The sequence below is a fragment of the Pinus tabuliformis genome, chromosome 8, assembly GCF_031772625.1.
Source record: "Pinus tabuliformis cultivar Carrire ecotype Pingquan chromosome 8, CPIR1, whole genome shotgun sequence".
NCBI classification, from domain to species: domain Eukaryota; kingdom Viridiplantae; phylum Streptophyta; class Pinopsida; order Pinales; family Pinaceae; genus Pinus; species Pinus tabuliformis.
This window is the reverse complement of record NC_142294.1, coordinates 11880647-11903436: the sequence shown is the minus strand read 5'-3', so window position 1 is coordinate 11903436 and position 22790 is coordinate 11880647.

Below are 22790 nucleotides of genomic sequence, written 5' to 3'. Positions count from 1 at the left end.
GTAACTACAAAAATGCACTTATTTGGATTCAACCGGATCTTGTAAAATCGACATCTCTCAAAAACTAACCAAAGGTGACTAGGCTAATTGATTCTGTTTCAAGAACGAGCAGCTAAATCATCCAAGTATGCTTTGATGACATGCTTGATGTCATGGAAAGCATAAGACATGGCCTGCTAAAACATGGCTCCAGCATTTTTAATACCAAAAGGCATCTTTTTGTACGCAAAGGTACCCCAGGAACATATGAAAGTTGTCTTATGCTGGTCTTCTGGACGGATAGATATTTGATTATAACCAGAGAATCCATCCATGAAGGAGAAAATCTCATTACCCGGACATTCATCAAATATCTGATCAATAAACGGTGTGGGGTAATTATCTTTCGGACAATCTTTGTTCAAATCCCTAAAGTTAATGCACACTCGGATCGTTCCTTGTTTTTATCAACTCGGACTGGATTAGAAACCCAATCTATTAGAGGAACGGGGTATATGAAACCTGCCTTGAGCAGCTTTTCTACTTCAACTTTAATAGCTATTGCTTTCCTAGGATTGACCGAACGAAGCTTCTAACAAATTGGCTTAGCATTTTCATATGTCTTGATCTCATGTTGAACGATGGATGGATCAATACCAGGCATTTCTTCATAAGACCAAGCGAATACATCCCAAAACTCTTTAAATAGGTTGATGTAAATTTGAATCTCCTCAGGGGAACACTTGGCTCCGATGAAGACATTTTCTATCACATTAGGGTTCCTAGAGATGTTTATCATTACGGTTTTGAAAATGACCGACATATTACCTTTGGCATAGATTTTTGTTGGAGCCAAAGGATTTGAAACTGTACAAACATCGCTAGTAAGCAAATTGGAGAACCTGGACTCGACTTATTGCAATGGGGGAAGAAAATATGAACGATGGTGTAAATCTTCCCAAGGTCGATCTACACCTATCATTGCTTCTAAGATTGCTTCCTCAGAGTGGTAAAATTATATCTAAGCAATCCATAGCAAAAGTAGAGTCAAGGATCCAAGCTGGGGCCACATCACCATCTAACTCTTCCTCTGAAAAAGGATTAGGATGGTCGTCTACAGAGTTAACGATAGACTAATATCTAAGCTCTACTGCAGACATAGGGAATGCCATTCCACCGACTTGTCCTTCATCTAATGTGGTTGTAGGCGAGGGCAAGGTCCAAGGGTATAAAAAATAATGAGTCTGTAAGAACTCTTCCCGTGAAGACTCTTTGGAGGACAAAATGGCATTGATTCTAGCTATAGGAGTGGGAAGATAAAATGTACCCATCAATGAAGAATACATCCTAACTCCTAGATTCCCGATAGGTTGACGGGGGTTATCCACCAACGGAACATTAGAATCCGAAGTTGCACGAGGGTCAACTAGAGAATAATCCAATTGATCAACTTTAACAATTCTCCCCTCATGAGAAACAAAGGACACGAAACAAAGTCGAAATTACGGCATCCATTTTATAAATCCAATTCCGTCCTAAGAGGAGGTTGTAATCGAGGTTGGAATCAATGATTTCTACTTCAATATTAACTACCTTTCCTCCAACACATATAGGAAAGGTCGGGACAATCCCGTGTGGCCTATGATAATGTCCGTCAAATGTTGTCAAGAGAGTGGGTGAAGGAACAGCCGAAGGTGATCCAATGGCCTTCCAACATGACATAGACATTACGCATGTGGAGGCTCCCTCATCTATAACTGTTCGAAAAATATTAGTTTTCCAGTAAGTAGAATTTATTTGAAAATCCATATGATGAGGAAGTCTCTTTTTGACATTGAGCATGTCAAAAGTGAGCACTAAAGAATTGTTTGGATCAACTGCTCCGATCGCTGAAAGCAAAGCACTTTGTTGAGCTAGACACGACTGGAGTACCTCTAGAGTAGACATAGCACATGGAATTTGAGCCAGATCTTCTACAATGGAGTAGTTCTGGGCTACCCCATCATTAGTGTTGATAGTTGGGCGCTTGGCGGAACCTTTCGGTATCCGAGGTATAGACTCGACAGAGGGTCGCTCAATATGAAGTGGATCCGTAGTTCTGAGAACAAATTTATCCTTGGATGTTTCAGCTTAACCATAATCACATGACTGTGTGGCCACATTGACATGAGAACCCATCATGAAAACATTTGAGGAATTGTCCCCCTCCTGGTTGCCCCCTGTAGAGGTACCAGGGTTTGAGTTCGTGCCAGCAAGCAACTGCTGCCCTTGGGGGAAAGGGTTAGTTAAGACAGCTTGGGAGCTAGAAGACCCTTGCTGCACTAACAAGCTCTGAGCATCTGGAATTTTCAGGCAGAGATGAGTCAAATGATCTCCACTGCATAATTTGCATGGAAATTTAACTTTCTTCTTAGACAATTTTCCACCCTTACCAACACTATTGTTGGGCTTGTTCACATTACCCTTCCCATCCTGCTTCTTCTTTTTACCTCGTCCCTTCTTCTTCCCATCAGAATTTTTATTTCCTTTGGGGTTAGAAGCCTGAACGGTGTTTACGGAAGAAGGTTGAGAAGGTGAAGGAGTAGACAGTGCAGCCTAATTGGAAGAATCAGTTTATAAAGACAACTACTGCAATTGGCTCAGAAGGTTCACCGCATTTGCATCAATCGATCCAAAAATACCATCAGCGTGCGGGCCTAGCTTCAGTTTGGCTATATCAACCATGGATCTAGGAGCATCAGGCAAGATTTTCTAAAGAGTCCCAGACTAAGAATATATCAATTCTAACTTTTGGGCGCGAAAGATAGCCTGCTCTTTGGAATAAACTCCGAACATAGAAACATCCTTGGAGATCTCGGGTTGTAATGATTTTAAAAACCATTCAAGACAAAATTCATGTGGAATTTTGGCTCTAATGAGCCTCTTTCTCTATCTCCATCCCTAGATATGATCTGAAATGTGAGTAGCTGTGTCTTGATGAAAATTGGCCAGAAGTTTAGTTCCAGCTTCGTAATGGACAGGAAACTGAAAATGGTTTAAGAAAATGTTAGCCAAATCAACGAAAGACGAAAAGGTGCCCCCTGGCAACTCTATATACCACTTAGTTGCATTCCCAGTTAAAGTGCGCTGAAATAGTCTCAACCTAATTGAATCATCGATTAGGGAGTTAGATGAGCACCATAAATGGAACATGTTTACATGGTCGCCCGAGTCTTCACCACTCTTCCCTTCGAATTTTGGAATATCTGATGGAATTTTGGTTGGGACCGAAGGCCAAGCCGGATTGTATCTGATTGGATCATTCGTCAACTTAGTCAAGTCTAGCAGATTAAGCGTGGCCAGAAAAGGAAGTCTCGGAGGACCTTGGGGATTCCACCTAGATTGGGCGGGGTTCCCAAAAGTCTGAAAAGAATGACCTGGATTTTGAAAGGCACTAGGTTGCTCGAAGTAACTGGTAGAACCTACTAAACCGAAAGGTGAACCTTGTGGTCCAGCAAAACTCAGAGTTTGACCAACTCCAGCTGAAAAACCCCTGTAACCGGCAAAGTTTCCCCCTAACAAATTACCGTAAGGAGTTGACAACCCCTAGTAGGGGTTCCAAGCATTAGCTAAGGGTGGAAAACTTCGAAATGAATTGGCTGAGGAATATGGCACATTCCTTTGTTGGCCAAAAAACAGATTCCCAGCTCCTTTGTTAGTCCATCTCTGAAAGGGATTGTTGCCTTGACTCGTGAAAGGAAAAGGCATAGATCCTACCATCGGATTGGAATGTGTTAAATGACCACTTCCAAAAGGGAACCCCTGAAAAGAAGTTGATCCACTCATCATGGATGTCGAGGCGGTTGATGGTACATTCAATGGAGCTGAAGGAATACCTTAAGAGGGAATTCCAAAAGGGAAGAATCCAAAACTGGATGCATTAGCTTGGGAACTTCCACTCGTCGACGGAATGGAAGTAGACCCAAACAAGGATGTGCTGGCAGTAGACCCAAATAAAGATGTAGAAGGGATGGAAATAGTTCCTCCCCCTTGTACTGATCTAGGAGTCTGCATACTCACAGCACTCATGGTGGATGCCATGTTTCTAGTTGTGGTCATCGAAGGGATGTATGTGTGTGGACCTGGGCTTAAAGTCCTGTATGTCAGAGTTCCAACGTATAAAAATACGTCTGAATGATCAGAAGGGAGAGGAGAATTCGAAGCCACAATTTATTCTGAAAGCTCTTCTACCTCAATATTATCTTCCGACTGGAAGAGTACTCGAAAAAGAACTGGTGTGTTCCTCTCTAACTTTGTGGTAGTACCATGTCTATTTTGTACACTAATGCCCCCAAGTGGAGGATCAATCTCCGATGTGCCAGCTGCCACTGGTTGAAAACCACTGGCAGAATCGCTCCTATTCCTTCTTGGAGAAGGCTTTGGACTTGCAGGTGAAAGCCCACAAAGTCTACAAGACCGTCTAAGTGATCAGTTAGCCACTTTGAATTATTTTAATAAGATCTACTTAAATACTCAAGAAAATTAAAATCTAGGCTGACTAGGAGCACATAACACACACTAAAAGTGTCCCTAAAGAATTCAGCAGTCAAACAACTTCCAAGTATTTCTGCTCCAGGTGATTAGAACCGGACACCAAAATACAAGAAAGTGAATAAAAAGGGCCTTCTCAAAATAGAATGGGGTAATTACGCCCTAGGTCTACTAGTGAAGGTATCAAAGGTAGTTACGCTGAGCTCCAAACAATAGCCTTTGCTGGTGCAAACCCCCAAGCTTCGCAAGGGTACCCTCCAGAAGTACCATTGAACGTGATGCAACGTCAACCTCAGGGGCCACAGGATTCCCCTCCGCAGCCACCTGTGTAGATCCCTAGGATAGGCAACTAAAGATACCAACTCGTATCAGAAGCCGGGCGAAACAGTCATGTCGTAAGGTCTGACAAGTAAGATAGGGGTTATCTCTCGTCCTTATCTTCCCAAACCCTTGTGCTTAACTCCCAGTCACAAAGCTTTCCCGGTCTCCCTAACGCTATTGGATTTCACTCTTTATTTAGACTTCTATGTTTCACAATTTAGAGTGACCTTGGAGATTTTACTCTCCTCTCGCCTAATCCAAGGCCCTAAATAAACCTAAAACTTGTTGGTGTATACTGATTGACAATATAAAAAGTTCTAGTTTATTTTATTAAGTGGTTGTTCTTTTTAAGTCAAAGGGACAACACAGAAGTGAAACTGATGGTGTTCATATGACGCAAAAGAAATCAATGGAAAACTAACTTATATGCAATGCACTTGTTTGTTCTTCGATGAAATGCAACTTATACTTGGGTTCTAAGAAACTTCTATAAAGCAAAAACTTTTTTTCTTTTCTTTTCTTATAGCAGACTTCACACTCACAAAAACTAAAAAAAATACTGATGCTTTAATGATGAAAAACTACCGTAATGCAAGGTGTACATGATAATGCAAAATTCTTACTCTAAAAAGAAATGAAATCAATTTGTTTATAAGCTAACTTAAGTGTTTGAAAGGAATATGGATTTTGAACACAAAATCTTTCCCAAATAAGAAGGACTAATCAAAAAGATCCCAAATCACTCTCAAAAACCAAAAGAAACCAAACTCAAATTCGGCAAAAGAAAGCAAAAACAATGTTTTTGAAGGACTTTCTTTTCCAAGAAACAATAAAAACAACTTTTCAAAATGACTCAAAATGCCACCAAAGACTCAAATACTGAAAGCAAATCACAAGGAAAACATTGCAAGTTATCAATTCAACACTGATGAAAACTTGAACAAAATAGGTGTTTCAACTTGCACTAAACAATCCAAAAGCAGCGAAAAGAGATTTGACAAACTGATCAAGAAATCAAGAAAGACACACTTTCAAATTCATCAACAAGAAACAAGAAAAAGAGTATGGCCACAAAAATGATGGGAAGCGAAGCAAGCAAACCATAAAAATGAAGTTTGACACAAAGATTGCAAACAATCTTCTGTTCCGGAAAACCAGAACAATCAAGAACCTCTATAAGAAGCCTTGTGTGTTCAAACACAAATCATTAAACTCACTGTAAAGCAAACCGTGGCCAAAAACTTTTCAAAGCAGGAGAGAATTCGTAACAGTAAGCTCACTGAAAGATTAATTCTGAAAATAGAAACTGACCACTTAGAAATCACATAGACCAAGAAACAAATCTTTCCAGGCAGAAAGATTTTAAAAATTCATGCAAAAAATTGTATACACAATTGTGTCCCTACACAGTTGCGTGTACACACGCTTCTACCAAAAGAAACTCGCATATACACGGTTTCAGTTCACAGAAACAAGCATGTGTACGCTTCTGTAAACAAACAAAGGTGCGTATATGAAGTTTTATAAGAAAAATAAAAAATGAGGCCTGATGAAAAAAATCAGACTTGAAGTCTGAGTTCCTACAGGAGCAGGTAGTACAGTCACAGCAAGCAAACTAAGAATTGAGCCCTGATTGGCACTGAACAACCCAAACTAGGAATAACAAGATTGTTATCCCCAGTGGAATCGCCAATTCTATTAAGGGAATAAGTCCCCTAGGGCTTTGGGTGAGAACCCTAGCAGAGCAGGAGTATTCTACAGCAAGAAACAAGCATTCAACTCAGGCAACATGCTTTAACAAACTATCTATGCGATGATGAACATACCTGGATGTCCTTCGTTTGGGTAGTTCGATTCAGGGTTCAAACCCTCTGCAACTCCTAATGATCTTCGAATCTACACATCAACCAATTCGAATACACATAGCAGCATATAGAGAAAGCATTTTAGTGAAATCAACTTTATATCATATAAGTAAATGGTTAGTTATGCATCAAAATAGTCATTCATATATAAACCATAATAATAACATCTGATACATAAAAAAAGTCGATATCAGGAACAAGACAATGTTTCTTTTTATTATAGAAAACTATAATAAACATGGAAAGAGTTCACTTGAGTCTTCCTCTTCCAGCTCCAAGCAAAACCATCCTCCAGGTCCGTCTAGTCCCAGTCTTCAACAGCCTCCTTCCATAACTAATACCATGATATCTCCAAGCATGTGAGAGAATATAAACACTCAAGGAAGCAAGGGTTTCCTGAACTTGGGGAAGTGCTTGAAGCACAGGGATACTTCAGACTTGATCAGGAGATAATTTCAGTATAGTAATTTTATCATTTCTCTCCTCCTTAAGGCCTTCCCATTGAAGTCTTTGTATACTTCTCCCAAATTAGTTTTTTAGTTGGGAAACAATTGGGAATAGTTGGGCCATGGGCACTAGTAGCTAATCAACAGGTAAAACCGTGATCTCCACCCATAATTAAGGAAATTTAATTTTTTTAAGTGTTTTAACACATATACACGGGTTGGGTATAGACTGACCCGCGTGTACACGCTTTTAACACAGGGAAAAGTAGCATACAAGGAGTAAAACATTGTTTTTAAAATATTTGGACCAAGTCTGGAAGGAGGGGTTTCCCAAGGCCATAAACCAAGCATCACAAATACCAAGGGTGATATTTGGAGCTATAACAATAAATGAAGTCAAGACTTGATATGAGTTCTACCTGTCACCTAGTTGAAAGAATTGATATTGTGATATTGATGACTTTGATAATAGTTTTGATTTGGCTTCTAAACTTTGATTGGATGACTTTATTGACGTGATGGTACAACATTGATTTATGTAAGGATGATATGTTGGCTTAGTGAGGAATTATGTTTTCAAAGAGAATTGCATGCAGCAAGCTCCCTAATCCAGATATGTTCATATTTGACAGTTATCTATGATGAGTTCCAAGGTATGGATTTGATTTTGATTATGATTTTGGTTTTATATACTGATGGTATACTCTTGACAAGTTATGATCCTATGATGATATAAGTTAGAGGGAGATGACATATGAAGCTTGAAATGATGTATCATGGCATGATGAATTGATTTCTGGAATTTGGGAAAGAAATTTTATATTGCAAAGCTATTGAAAAATGTTTTTGAATAATGGAAATGCAAATCCTTGGATACTCTGATTGAATTACAAGATGTTGTGAAGAGATATTGTTAAACTTGACTTGGAAACCGATAGTTGATTGAAGCATTGATGTTCCATTTTTGAACATTCGTCCATATATATGATGTGCATAGAACCTGAATAAATTCATGATTGAGCCGCTTCATTCACATAGATTTTCCACTGAGCATCCTTTGAAATATTTGCATGAGATGTTCTAGTTTGTAGTCTAAGATATTTCTCCAATGATATGTGATTTCATGGATGTATTTTTGTTGATAGAGATTATTTTTTATGAGCACATATGATTTCTTCCTTAGTATGATATATGCCATGATATGAGAGGTTCGTAGCAGGACCGAGGTTGAGTATGATATTGCTAGCATGGCTACTTGTGAGGCAGGATGTAGAAGCTCCTTAAAGATCTGTGTGATTAGGATCTGAATATGACATGGATACATTGCGATGACAGATAATCCCATATATATAGTTGGGACTGAGATACTTTCATTAAGACAGTGCATTTGTTCAAGACAAGCTTAGGCTTTTGATTGACACCTCCTTGAGAGGGAGGATGATTATGGTATCCTTTTGTGATTTATATGACTATTTATGATCTACCGTGATATTTTATGTGATTTCTTGTATGAACATGAAATAGATGCTATTGAGACAAGTAGATACCAGATTTGAGTATGGTGAGAGCAGTGTTGATTGAGGACACTGAGCCAACTCTTACTTCCTATCTGAGCTCCGAGGGTGAGGAATTGAGATAGAGGGCTCCTAGGGTTGAGGGAACTCTGGAAAATAGGGTATTATCCCTATTTTTTACCCATAGTGTTGGAGATGTTTCTCCCCTTTCATCATAGGGTTGGAGAATATTTCTCCCCTATCTGGTCTTTGCATAGTATACCCTATTTGGCATCATACCCACAAGCAGGGCTTGTCTGGAATTCCTCTCCCCATTTTTCCAAAGGGTTGAGAGTGTACTTGGGTTTTACAACCCAAGTCAATTATGATGCAAGTGTTCTACCACATGACTATCCAGGGTCATCGATGGGAAGATCAGTAGGTAATAGGATGGGTTGAGATAACCTATGCAGTTTCGGGTTGAGATTGAGCTCCCCGATGTGACCCCAGGGTCTATATGTGCTCCCCTATGTGTTTGGATATCCTATTCCTCAACATGGGGTGAGAGTGTCCTGTAGGACCTTCCCCACTGTCATGGACATAAGGTAAGAGTGTCCATTAGGACCTTCCTCATTGGTTTACAAGTGGAGACGTGCTCCGTGATGATATGCTCTCCGATGATGATTGATGATGAGATTTTGGGTAGTATCCCACTGACATAGATTCCAAACCATAGTCTGATGACAAATTCTTCTTTTTTTAGATTCGAGAATGTTCATCATATGAGTTGGAACAATCAAGAGATAAGAAGGAATAAGCAAAGGAAATATCGAGTTGTACATTGGTGATTTGTGATGATGAGATACTTGAGATGGTCAGGGCATGACAAATACATGACAGAGATGATTAGTGATGATACGTCATGATACTTGAATGGAATATTAATTGATGGACAGATATCAGAAGGTGTAATTCTCCCTAGTTGAGAGGGAGTGTTAAAATTATACAATTGCGGTCAAATTACACTTTGGATAGCTCATATGATGAATAAAATAATTGTACTAGGATCCTCTTTTCGAGAGGACCAAAATCGACCTAAAGATCACCTCATTTGGACAAGAAGAAGTTGGATTTTGAATTTATATTCCCACTCATGTATATTGGATTAGGTCAGCCCTATGAATTTGTACAATTGGACACATCAGCTTCAACATCAATTGGACCCTTGTGGAAGGCTATAAATAGAAGAGACCTTAGCTCATTTGGACACATTAATCAAACCATCTTCTCTTCTCTTCTATTGTCTTGGTTCGCACAATTCTGACGAGAAAAGTTTGCACAAGGGTCTAAAATTATAGGAACAATTCTCACACAAATCTGGGGTTTGTGGAGCAAATTGGAAAATTTGGTTCCCAATTGCACGCACAGAATGGTCAAGGGTGCAGCTAGGAAGTCTCATATGCTCGTACATAAGCCTGAAGGGAGTGTCTAGGGTTTCTAGAGTAGATCGAGTTGTCTGGTCCCCAGATGCACACACAGAGTGGTCAAGGGTGCAACTGGGAAGTCTGAAATTCTCACACATTAGCTAGAAGGGATCGTCTAGGGCTTGAGGTAGATCTGAGTGTATTTTTCCCTAGATGCACGTATACATTTCACCAGATCCAAGACTACCATAGTCGCTCGAACAACTCCTCCTCCATGTGTTTGGGATTTAAAGATGAAATTTTAGTCTTTTGAATACTACACTCACTGACAGCTGTGTTTAGCAGTCGACTACAGGCAATGGCAATACATTACAGTCCTCAGAATCAGGGTTTAAGTATAAGCATGATTAGGTTCATTTCATGGATGTCATAGTTATTTTATTGGTTAGTTGCATAGATGAAGATATGGATCATTGTACTCTCTTTTGTTGAATCATTTGATGATGATCTAAGAAGAAGAATAATTTGCAAGGGTTTTCCCCATAGTGGGTTTTTTCCTAGTCTCGAACCAATCTTGGTGTCTCTATGTGTGCATGATTTTCTTCTATTGTTCCTTTATGTTCCGCTGCATTGATGATAATGATGTTGTTCTTTCTACATAGTTGCATATGTTGATGAATAATGATGTAAATCTGAATAATGTAATGATGATATGGGGTGAACTTAATGTGTTAATGAATAAATCCAATTATCTAAGCAAATACCAATATAGCCCTCAGAAATTAACACTTCTATGCCAAAAATTAATAGGGTTGATCTCCATATGAACTAGGCCTTTAGGAGATGGTGTTATAACTCTATATAGCCTTCCTTCATGAACTCCAATAAGTTTTTCCTTTTCAACACTTGAATCCTTTCCCCAAACCAAAAATTTTCATATACAAAATCAACCCTAACTACTTTATCTTCTAAGCAATAAATGGAATGTAAATTCTTTTTCAAAATTGGGACATAAAGGATGTTGTTAAGGTGTAACTTTGCTCTACTTTCTAGCTTCAATGATGTAGATCCAAGGCCCTTGACTGCATAGTTTTTGTTGTCTCCTAGCTCCAATGTATGTGATGATGGTTCCCTTAATAGATTATGAAGTTTTCCATTGTCTCCCGTCATATGTCTTGAGGCTCCATTATCAATGATCCATGTCTTGTCATCATCAAGTGTACCTGTAAGTGAAACCAAGAATCCTTCACTCTTGACTCTCCTAGATAGATTGTAGATGATCCTTCCAATCCAGCTTCCGGCAATTTTCATGATATTGAGACCCATCTTCAAATAACTTTCCATTGAGGGAGTAACTCTTGTATGCTTTAGCTTTTTTCGTCAAAATCTGGCGAGATAATTATGGTGAAATCATGTTTTTTTGTTGTTTAAATGTGTTTTTGAATGCATAAATGGATTCAACATCTTGAAAACCCATGAAGTACTGGATTATTTAGATTTCCTAACTCAACTTGTGATTCCATCAAATCCCTGTCGGATTTCAGGCAAAATTGACTAGAAAATATGCATGGAAAAGAGACAAAACGTACAAGAGTTATATTATGGCCATATGAAACTATTTTCCCCAAAATTTATGGAAACCCACCATGCCCATTTTATTCATCATACCACTTAATAATCAAAGTCAATAAGGGTATTTGAGCTACTAAATATTTACATATGCAATGTAATTTCCATAATATTTCAACCATTAATTAAGCAGTTAATAACCTAGTTTAGTATTTAATACTTAGATGATAGTACTAGTGTACATTCACAATGTATGTATATGTAGCTAGTGTACACATACCTGGAACATGTACTAGTCATAAACAAAAATCACCTCTAATGCATAATTCATGTATGTTCACAATCAAGTATGCAACATAGTAAATCTAGTAATACATCATTCAATAATATTTACTAACATAATTACAATCAAATTGATTAATCGTTTATTATCACATTTAAATTATCAAAATTGAATCAAAGAAAATGTTATAAACATGGTAACAACCAAGTAAGAAAATAAGAGTGGCACATCTTATGCCCAAACAATATCCTAAACTAGCTTTAAATCACCCTTCCTCCATAACCTACTTTTATCTTCCACATCCTATTTTTTTCCTTTGTTGCAATATGTTGTAGTGTCAACTATATTGTGCTACTATTGTTCTTATTATATATTTTCCATCAAATAACCAATTTGATGAATTTTTTCTTGATGTAAAACCCACACTTGCTCACATCTCAAAACAATGGTTTCAACCATGTAAACTAGCTTACGAAAACACGTCATCATGCATAACTATATAAAAATTTTCATGACATTAACAATATTACATATTGGCATTTAAGGAGCTTAACTTAAATTGATTGTAGATTTTGGGAATATTTCAAAATATGGAGAACAATATTGAATTTAATTGTTTAATTTCACTCATCTTCATCACATTCCATAATATTCTCGGAATTTGCAATAGAGATAAGGATGGCCTATTTAAAGTAAGAAAGTGTGTTTAAATAACATGTGCTTCATACCAACAATCCATTCATAATATAAATCAAACTAGTACATGTACCAAACTTTCCTTTTAACTTTTGTATGCTTAAAAAAATCATCTAATTATAATCATTAGTAACATAAAGAGTAAAACCTATATACTAGTTTTCACAAATAAGTAGGTCCACATGTCATCATAATATAGTTCTATCAATCTAACTAAGTTCAATAGATAATAAGAAAAGAAATAACAATATCAAAAATAGTGTATTTTAATTGTTTTAAAATCCAAAAATATGGCGCATTACATACACCCACCCTTTAGGAAACTTCCTCTGAAGTTGCCATAAAAAAGAATGAAGGATAATCTTAACACATGGTCATGCATGGCATATAAACAGTGCTAGTTTTTAGTTGCAGTGGACAAGTGTTCTCATCTATATGGTTTCTATGAGGCTAGGGAGCACATTTTCTCCAATACCCAAAAACGGTTTTGCAAGAAACACCTCAATTAGATTAATTAGCCAATTATTAACTGTTTTCGTAAGTCTGACTTTAGAAAATTGGTTAATTAAATCATATTAATAGAGGAAAATAGATTTTTATCTAAAGACTTCCAAAAAACTCACTTGATGGGGTCAATATGATTGTAGTCATCGATTGTGATTAGATCATGGTCATTGGTTACACGATGAGGGATTATAAGATCAAGTCGATGGGGTTTAGAGGGATACACTTGACCAGTTTGACTTACCCAGTTACGGTTATCAACAAGGATGCAGTTGAAGTAGAGGGAGACACTAGCATCAAGGGTTTCAATAGGGAATTTGGGAGAATATTTCCACAAATTTTCTAGTGTTCCAATGACAGGAATAAAGGGCAAATTTATCTGCAGTGAGGTCATTTCAGGCGGTGTGAATTAGCTAGTGCTCACTAAAAATTTATCCAATGTGAGTTTCAAAGGCTAAACATCAAGTTTTAGTGTCGGGATAAATTTCCAAAGGAGGTGTGAGTGGCATTAGTGAGTAGCAGGAGTCAGTGTGGTTGTAGGAATACATTTCCAAAGGCTAGTCGAATTACCTAGATCTAGTAGTGTGCATTTCCAATCACCAATGTGAACAAAAGGAGGAGGTGCGAGTAGGTTGAGTTATGTTTTGCAAAGGAAACTTGTGTTTCCAAATTATTTTTCTATTAAAGAAAATTGTATGCTAGAGATTTGTCAGTATCAAGCAAGCAGTTGTATTTCTCAAATTGTTGAATAATTAGTAATATAAACCCTCATCTATTGAACTTGTTTTCCCCACATTAGCGTTTTTCCAGGGACTATTGTCAAAAATTTTGGTGTCCACAATTTTTTGTATGAATTAGTTTCTTAGTTCCTGAATCTTATCTATTAATATTGCAGTAATGAATTAATCATTATTTTCTGAAATAATTTATGAAGACAAATAAACTGCATAAGTTAGAAGATTAATTTGTGGTTGTTGCAGTTAAGGAATTTTCACATGGTATTAGAGTTAATCTAGGCGCAGAGGGTTTCCAATGGTAAATCGATAGAGAGCATAGGAAGAGAAGAGAACGTGGATTTTACCTATTTTAATTCCTTCAATTCAATTTCTCTAGTTTATTTGAGGTCGCAGATTTCTAGAGATGACCACAGCAGGATTGAGAGATCAAGATAGGTTTGACGGAGCCTAATATTTTCGCATTTGTAAAGTTAGGATGGCATTCCTTCTGGATGAGTATGGTCTGAAGGAGTAGGTGGAGAATGTAATTGTTGTATCGACGGATCAACAGCAGCTCGAAACCTTCAAAAAGGAAAATACTAAAATGAAGAGGATGATTCTTGATGGATTCAAGGATCATATTGTTCCACATATCATAGAAAAGGGGACAGGGAAGGAAATGTGGGATTCCATAATTAAACTATACCATGATCCTTCAGAAAACAGGAAAATGATTTTCAAGGAAAGGCTAAGGACCATAAAGGTTCATAAGGGAAAGTATGTTACTTCTTATCTCACTAGAGGTCAACCTACTATAGATGATATAGTTGCAGTTGGAGACAAGTCGATTGATGACAAGCTAGTGTGCATAGCACTCAATGGATTTTCCAAGGAATGGAACATGTTCGTAAAAGTGGTTTCTGGGTAAGAGGAACTTCCAAATTGGGATCGCCTAAGGATTGATTTCACTCAAGAGGAGTTGAGGCTCAGCTTATTCAATGACACGAGTAGTAGCAGCAATGTACTGAAGGTGAAAGAGGAGCCAGAGAGTGTGGCCCTAGCAGGAAAGGCAAAGGCAAAGTCAAAGAAAGGTCTCAGTAATGGACAAGGTTCAAAGGGAGAGAATAAGAAGAAGGACCTATTAAAGGTCAAATTGTTTGGTTGCAATCAACATGGTCACTATTTTATCCAATGTCCTAACTAGAAGAAGGACAAGAATGGAAAGTAAACAATAGATTTAACAGACATTGAGGATTTTTCTTCCATATTGGAAGATGAATTCACTCTCATAGTTTGTCTCTCTAGATCTATGTTTATAGGTGTCTAGTATATAGACAATGGAGCATCAACACATATGACAAGGACTTGTCCTGACAATGAACCACACTTGTTGGTTCAAAACGCATCGACAAAAGTATTATAATGTCATTTCCGCCAAAAAATCTTCTCAATAAACATATGACAAGGGTTAGAGACTACTTTTCTAGTTACAAGGAGGAGGAGATGGAACTCCAAATATAGATGGGAAACAAAACAAAGTGTACTTCAGTTGGGAGAGGCACCATCAGTATTCAGAGGGATTCATGAAAGGACACAAGTCTTATAGATGTTTTTCATGTGACAAGTTTCAGTATGAACATGGTTTCATCATCTACACTACAAGATAAGGGGTATGATGTTTATTTCATGGGGAACAAGGTCAAACAAATTGGGTTTCGAAGCAACAAGCTATATAGTTTGCAGTTCGATTCTCCAAATGCTATGGTTAAAAACAATAGTAGAAATGGTAGAGACTTGGAAGAGTTGTGGCATAGAAGGATGGGACACTTACACCATGGAGCATTCAGGTTGCTCAAAGAGAATGTAACAGGGGTTCCAAAATTGAGCACAGAACATAATTACATGTGCAGGGGGTGTGTACTTGGGAAGTTCGCAAAGTCAGCATTCCCAAGAAGTGACGGTAGAGCCAGTTGTGTGTTGTAGTTAGTACACTAAGATATTTGTGGCCCAATGTCCACTAGATCTCTCAAAGGTTATAAGTACTTTTTGACCTTCATAGATGACTTCTCTAGGAAAACCTGCATCTATTTTTTTGAGACAAAGGATGAAGTCTTTAGTCACTTCCAGGAGTTTAAGGCTCTTGTGGAGAACATGATGGGAAAAAGGATCAAGGTGCTTCATATAGATAATGGAGGTGAGTATATAGATAAGTACTTCATGGGGTTCTATACAAAGGAGGGCATCAAAAGGGAGTGGACAACTCCATACAATAATGGAGTAGTGAAGTAGAAAAATAGGACTATTGTTGGGGCAGCAAAGGTGATCTTGTATGACTAGGATATGCCTATGGGCGAATACATGTAGCACAGTTCTACACATACATAACAGGGTTCCTCACAAAGCATTGGAGAAGATAACACCATAGTGTTTCAGGTAAAAATAGTGTCGATTCGAGCTACTAGTCCCACTAAGATGGGTAGCTATCTTAGAAACAAACAATGAAATCTTTTCAAGAGATCCTTTAAGTGTGATAGATGGAAGAGAAGAAAAGAGGACCAACCTGGATCTTCCGCTTTGATCCTAGCTTGATTTCTCCTTCCCTTGATAGAATTTGCCACTCCTCTCCTACTTTTCCCGCTTCAAAGAGTACCTATAGAGTCAAAGTAACAGCAAACTATCAAAGCATCTCTATCTAAAACATCATAAACAATGAGGAATCAGAAACACATTGACCATACAATTTCATTTATAAACAATAAGATTCACAAATACGAAATCATGTGGAGGAAAACTCAAAGAACGTTATTAATAGTAATGTAAGAGAGGATTACAACCCAGTTGTCTGATCCAGCATCATCCTCCCAGTTGTGGAAGCCCTCTTCACCTCATGAACAAGTAAATCACCCAACAATGCAATGTCTCTTCTCACCAACAAACCAACAACACTTCCTTACAAAATACAAAATTCCAGCCTCTAGATTTCTCAGATGAGGGATCCATTTATAGATGTCTTGCAAGGGTGTGAGTCAACTCTGGGTTTTTTATTAGTGTCCTTCCACTGATAGTTCTTGGTTCCACTTGGAGATTTCATGATCTCTTACTCATCCCTGGGTGAATTCACAGTGGCAAGTGTCACAGGAGAAGTTTCCGGAAGATTCCGTGATCATCCACCTTGCAAACTGTCTCTGCCATTTCTCTATTCTCGCTCATCGCACCCCACAGAAGGCCATTTGAGTATGCATTGCACCTAGCCAGTTAGGCAGTCAGTATGCATCGCACCTTGCCCGTGGAGTAGTCGGTATGGTCCAGTTTTGGCCAGTTCTGAGTAGTTTTTCAAGTGGAACTTCTGGGAAATTATGTAATCAGTTGACCATGATCCTTTAGGGTGTGAAACAACACTTTTAGGGACTTAAGGATCCCTTAGTTTATGGACATATGGGTTTGGGGTTGTAGTGCCCAAATATTTCCATAACAGCTGCCCCCTAAAGCATGAGGTTGTAAATCTTCTGAGGTCGGGTGAAATGCTTTATTCATGAGGATCCGATGTATTCAAACTGGAAGGTGACCTGTATAAGATACAATACTGTCACGCGGAAAGAGTCGTTAGTGCGGACACAACTGACCTTCCTAGAAGCCTAAGACTTTCTAATGACAAACAAGACAAATAAGAGAAATCCTTCCCTAAATATGCTTTTACGATATGAGAAATCAAGTGTTTAGATCCTACCTGTAATCCAATGCTGTTGTAGTAGTCCAGCTTCGTTGATCCGGATGAGCTCCTCCTTCCCTTCGAAACCTGCATTCACTAACAATCAAACGATTAAATAGCACCTGAATATCACATAAAATAAAACATATTTAACATATAGACCAAGGAGTATATGAAACAACTCATAAATAACAAATTGTTGAGAAGAATGGACTAATTTGTATTAAAAGGTAACAAAAGGAACCATTACAACCTGAGCCTTGGTGTTGTGCAAGCTCCTCCCAGGGTCCACAAGAGTTCTCCCTTACTCTGATCAGCTCACCCACCTCCCAATGGAAACAAGCAAAGATGGTAATCTCTCCTCACAAGCTTCTACAAGGAAGTCCTAATTCCAGCAGCATCTACCCTTAGGAATGTTCAGCTTTCAACCTCCCCTCCCTTTGGCCCAATGCCTGTATTTATAGTGCTCTAGAGGAAGTTATTCAGGTCCACCATCAATGGGATAAGCCCCTCTTTGGATGGGATAGCTCCCTTCTTGATGGGATAAGTTCCTCTTAGGTAGGGATACATGAACCATCTGGAGGCGCTTCATACACGTCAAACAAGCTTCTAGAAGACTCTAGAAATGACCACAAGTAACTTTTTTGGAGTGAAACTTGCGCCTTTTGACCTTTACAGGAGTACGCACCCATTGCTTTACATACAGAGCGTACAAGTACGCAGGTATTGTGAACTTGGGTTGCGTACACGCAGGTAAGGCTAAGAGAAATCGCGTACCAGAGATAATTGACTTTTAATGACTTTTCTCTCTTTCTTGAAGTTTGACATGAAGAGCAGAGGCATGAGACTTGCCAAGGAGGATAGTATGATAGTGGATGGAGCCATACTAACTGCAAATAGTCATGGTGACATTTTTTAGTGTAGCAGATTGCCCCCTAAAGTGCGAAGCCTGTAGTAGATTAGGGTTTTATATGATCTAGGAAGGGTGAAGTACTTTATCATTTCAAGGAGTATCTTGCGGAGGACCCAGTCAGAACCTGCAAATATTCAACACAAAATACATATATAAGATGATATCATCACTGAGGTAGGCATTCCCATACTCAGATTGAAAACTTTAACTAACAATCTAACTACTGCTCTGATACAAGAATGATTTTGCAGTACATTACAATCATAGACTTTTGTAGACACAGTATGGACGCATCCATCTGTTTATGATTAGTCTACCACATAATGAATACAAAACTCCTCGCAGCCTGGATAGTGGAAACTAGATCCAGGGTCTTCATTTCTACTTCCCGAATTGGTACGATTCTATCCATGCGAATAAATGAGTTGATGTCGAGCATGGTAGAAACCACTTGATTACCGGTCAATGATGTAAACCGTTAACAAGTGTGAGAGAGACCACCAGTAATGTCAATGGTTCTCAAAGTACCCAGTACAATCCATGAAATGTGAATGAATGAGTTGATGTCGAACACGTCACGGAACCCTTTGATCGAAAGTTAATGATGTAAACTGTCGTCAAAAGCGAGAAACCTGCCATTGATGCATGCAGACTTCAAGGTACTGACGATTTCTAAGTCATCTTTCTAGATAATGTGCTGATGTCGATAGAAAGCGACCCGTTGCAGGCAAGCCCACAACACGAAATCATTGTTCAAGTTGAAGAAATGTTGCTGTAAGGACTGACTCAGGGATGGTCAAATGGATGACAAGTATTTTGCATATGAATGGTTTATTTGCAGAGACCTCTTGAACACATAACGACACGACAGATGGCTTGGTGACGATTGACCCAAAGTTAATACCCGGAAACGGTTGAAGACTTTCAAAGTGGTTTGATCAACTTTTAAGGCAAAGGATTTCCCAACCCAGGTGAATGAAAAGTGTCGTGTTCAAGAGCGGTGATAAGGTTCTTCTGTAACAAAGGATAACAAATAGGTTCATTCTTCTCTCTTTTCCCCCACCATTTCTGGCAAGTACCTCTTTATTTTTTACAAGCTTGAGGAGGATAACATATGCTTGATTAGAAGCTCATCCTTCGGATGAGTCCAACTTAGTTTAGATTCGGACCCTAAGAAGGAGTGGTCCGTTCCTGTTTGTAATCGAACAGGTCCTTTACTGTGAAATTTTAACGAGTCCAGTATAGGAGAAACTCGGAGTTTTTCAATTTTAGAGAGTCTGAAAAAACTAAAGAAGACTCGAATAGTAAAAAGCGATCAGAGGCATGTCGTTTTATTTCCAGTATCGAATTTGAAACGACAAAAATCCGGCAATCTTTTCTTGTTTTTACGGTCAGAAAAGGGCTGTAAGAGGACCGTCTTTTAATTCTGTTTTAACGAGTGTAAAAGAAACGCTCGGCAATCTTTTCATATTTTAGGAGTCAGAAAAGGGCTTAAAAGATGACTCTGATGTCTTGGTTCGTAAAAAATGATGATTTTACCCTAAAGTCCTTTTGTCCTGCACAAAAACAACACATTACTCATACCTGTTTAAGATGGGAAAAAATACATTGAAAAATATCTTTTCATGGTAAAAAATAAACAAACTTAGCATTCATTCATCCAAAAAACCTATAAAAAGACTTTTTACCATGTCATTTTTACCATTTTACTGTTGAGGTTGAGAAAAGGGCTTTTGACAAGAAACTTCCCGTGGACTTTGCGGAGAATCCGACCGTCAGAATCGAGTGCCGTCTCTTTCAGGTATTTCACAACATCCTCTTCTTCAATTTCATCCGTTTAGAATTTCATTTCAAGTCTTAGTTTGATTTTTTGGAGGGTTTGGGGTTTTAGAGTACGCTTTTCGGGGGACGCAGGTGCCCCATGGGCGACCTGCGTACCCCGACATTTTCGTATATGGGAAAATGGTCGGAGGACGCAGCCCACCTTCAGAACAGCTGCGTCCCGCCGCTCTGTTTTCTGAACGCGGGGTGCATACTCCGCGCAAAGCGGATTTTCAAACCCCAAACACAAAAATCAACCATCAAAATTTTATTTTATGAATTCTAATTAATGTTTTTTGGTGTGTAGATTGCCCACCATGCTAGATTGGCGTGAAAGAGAACACGAAGATGTCGATTTGGCCGCAATAGGTCATCAACCTTCCATTGATGCTTTAAAGGCATGCGGTCTCTACAAGTACTGGGCTATACCTGGCATGATGGCCCAGGTGCCATTCTTAGAGTGGCTGGTTGAAAGGTGGAATATTCAGGATCAATGTTTTTACATCGGAGAACACCAGCTCGAGATAGAGTCCTCCGACATATACTTTCTCACTGGCTTACCTAACAGGGGCAAGCAACTCTCTCTATTTGGGACTAGGCCGGGTGGCCAATCCCTTGCTAGTCTCCGGCTAGAGTGGTGCAACAATCAAAACCAGGATAAGGGGATAGAAATCAAATACATATCCCGACCTGAACTTATAGTAATTGCCTTTACAGTTACCAGACTTTGCGGCGCTGCCGCTTTGCACATAGCCACTGGTTCCCAAATGCGGATGGCTATAGATTGCTTCCGAGGCAGCATTTTCAACTGGTGCGATGCTGTGTTGGCCAATATGAAGGGCCAACTAACCAGGGCAAAGAACGGACAACTGAAGACCTTTGGATATGGGCCTTTAGTTGTGAGCTTTGCCCTAGAGAGAGTTCCAATGCTGATCCCCCAGCATCTTACAGTTCCAGTTGGGCCTCCTCGGGAGCCTAAGTTGACGAGATGGGTTGCGGTAATGGCCCGGCATCCTGATGAGGGAGCAGCAGTTGTTCGATTTCCTGATGGTTACTTTCATTGGCTGGAGGGCCAGGTCTTTGCGATCCAGGATTTTCCTTATGCCGGAATGGATTTTTGTAATGATCCGGACATGGTTCTTCCACAGGGAGAACAATGGGACGACAGAGGTATTTCATTTTTCACAAGTTTTTTAAATTATCTATTTTTTTTTGTTTTTTATATATCGTCTCAAAACTGACAGCAAAAAATTTTCAAAATGCAGATGTAGGTCCACGGCGTTCGGCCAATCTCTGGGCTTTTGAGAGAAGAGTACCAGCTGCACTAGCACCGGCCCCACAGGATGCGGCCGCAGAGACCTTAGCCGAGCTGGAACAGGATCTAGAGCGTTTGACGGCGGATATACCAGAGACGACATTCCTATCCGACTTCAGCGCTATGTGGTCGCAGTCCCAGGACCTTTCAGGAGGTTCCTGTGTAGGGTAGCGCGGGCAGTGGTCTCGTATAGAGAGCACCACCAGTGATTGGCTAGTCACTTTTGTAGACACATGCGACATTTTTGGTTTTTTGTACTTATCATTTTTGCCGATCATAAGGTGTTTTTCAACCTATGATCGAAGACGATGTATATTTTTGACACACTCCTATCTATATATATCATTATTACCGGCTTATTTTGTTAAACATGTGTGATGAAATATTTATAAATTTACATTTATGATTGTTACAAATGTCTATTTAACATTCGAGACGCCATTGCATCTGCTAATGTATTGAAAGACCTTGGAATATGCTGATATTCAATGTAATCAAATTCACGTTCCAAGAGACGCACCCTCAAAAACAATCTTAATAACACTGGATTTCTAATGGCATAGACTCTATTAAGCTATAATACAATGAGTTCAGAATCTAACCTCACTATCAAACTCCGAATCCCAAATGAAATAGATTCAGCTAATAATTCAATCACTGCACTGTATTCTGCAATGTTGTTTGTTGTTTGACCGAGGCTCACCCCATGCATAGAAACTAACTCGTCAGAGGGCGAATAGATAACCCAAGCTGCGGAAGAGATATTCTGTGTACTACAACAAGCACCATCAGCAAATCCAATGTACGTTTGGAGAGGTGTCGACATCTGCAATATCAAGAGTAAAACCAAGATAAGCCAGAATAACGACGAAAAACACACTCTCTACGCTAAGCACACTGTCTAAACTAAGCAAACATACCAGCTAGAAAGAAAAATTAACCTAACTAAACTAAACGAATCTCCATACCCACTATTTAAGCATAATACCTCTTTAGGTAAAGTCCATTTCTGGGCTTACCCAAAGAGTCCCCATCAAAATCTACCAGCTCATAGGCCCCTTTTGCTAGCTTTTGCTTGACAATGTAGGGCCCATGCCACATGGGAACGAATTTTCCAGCACCTAATTTATCATTAGCTTGATCATATAATAGCACTAGGTCTCCTTCCGAAAAATTACGAGGGGTCACGTTACGATCATACTGAGC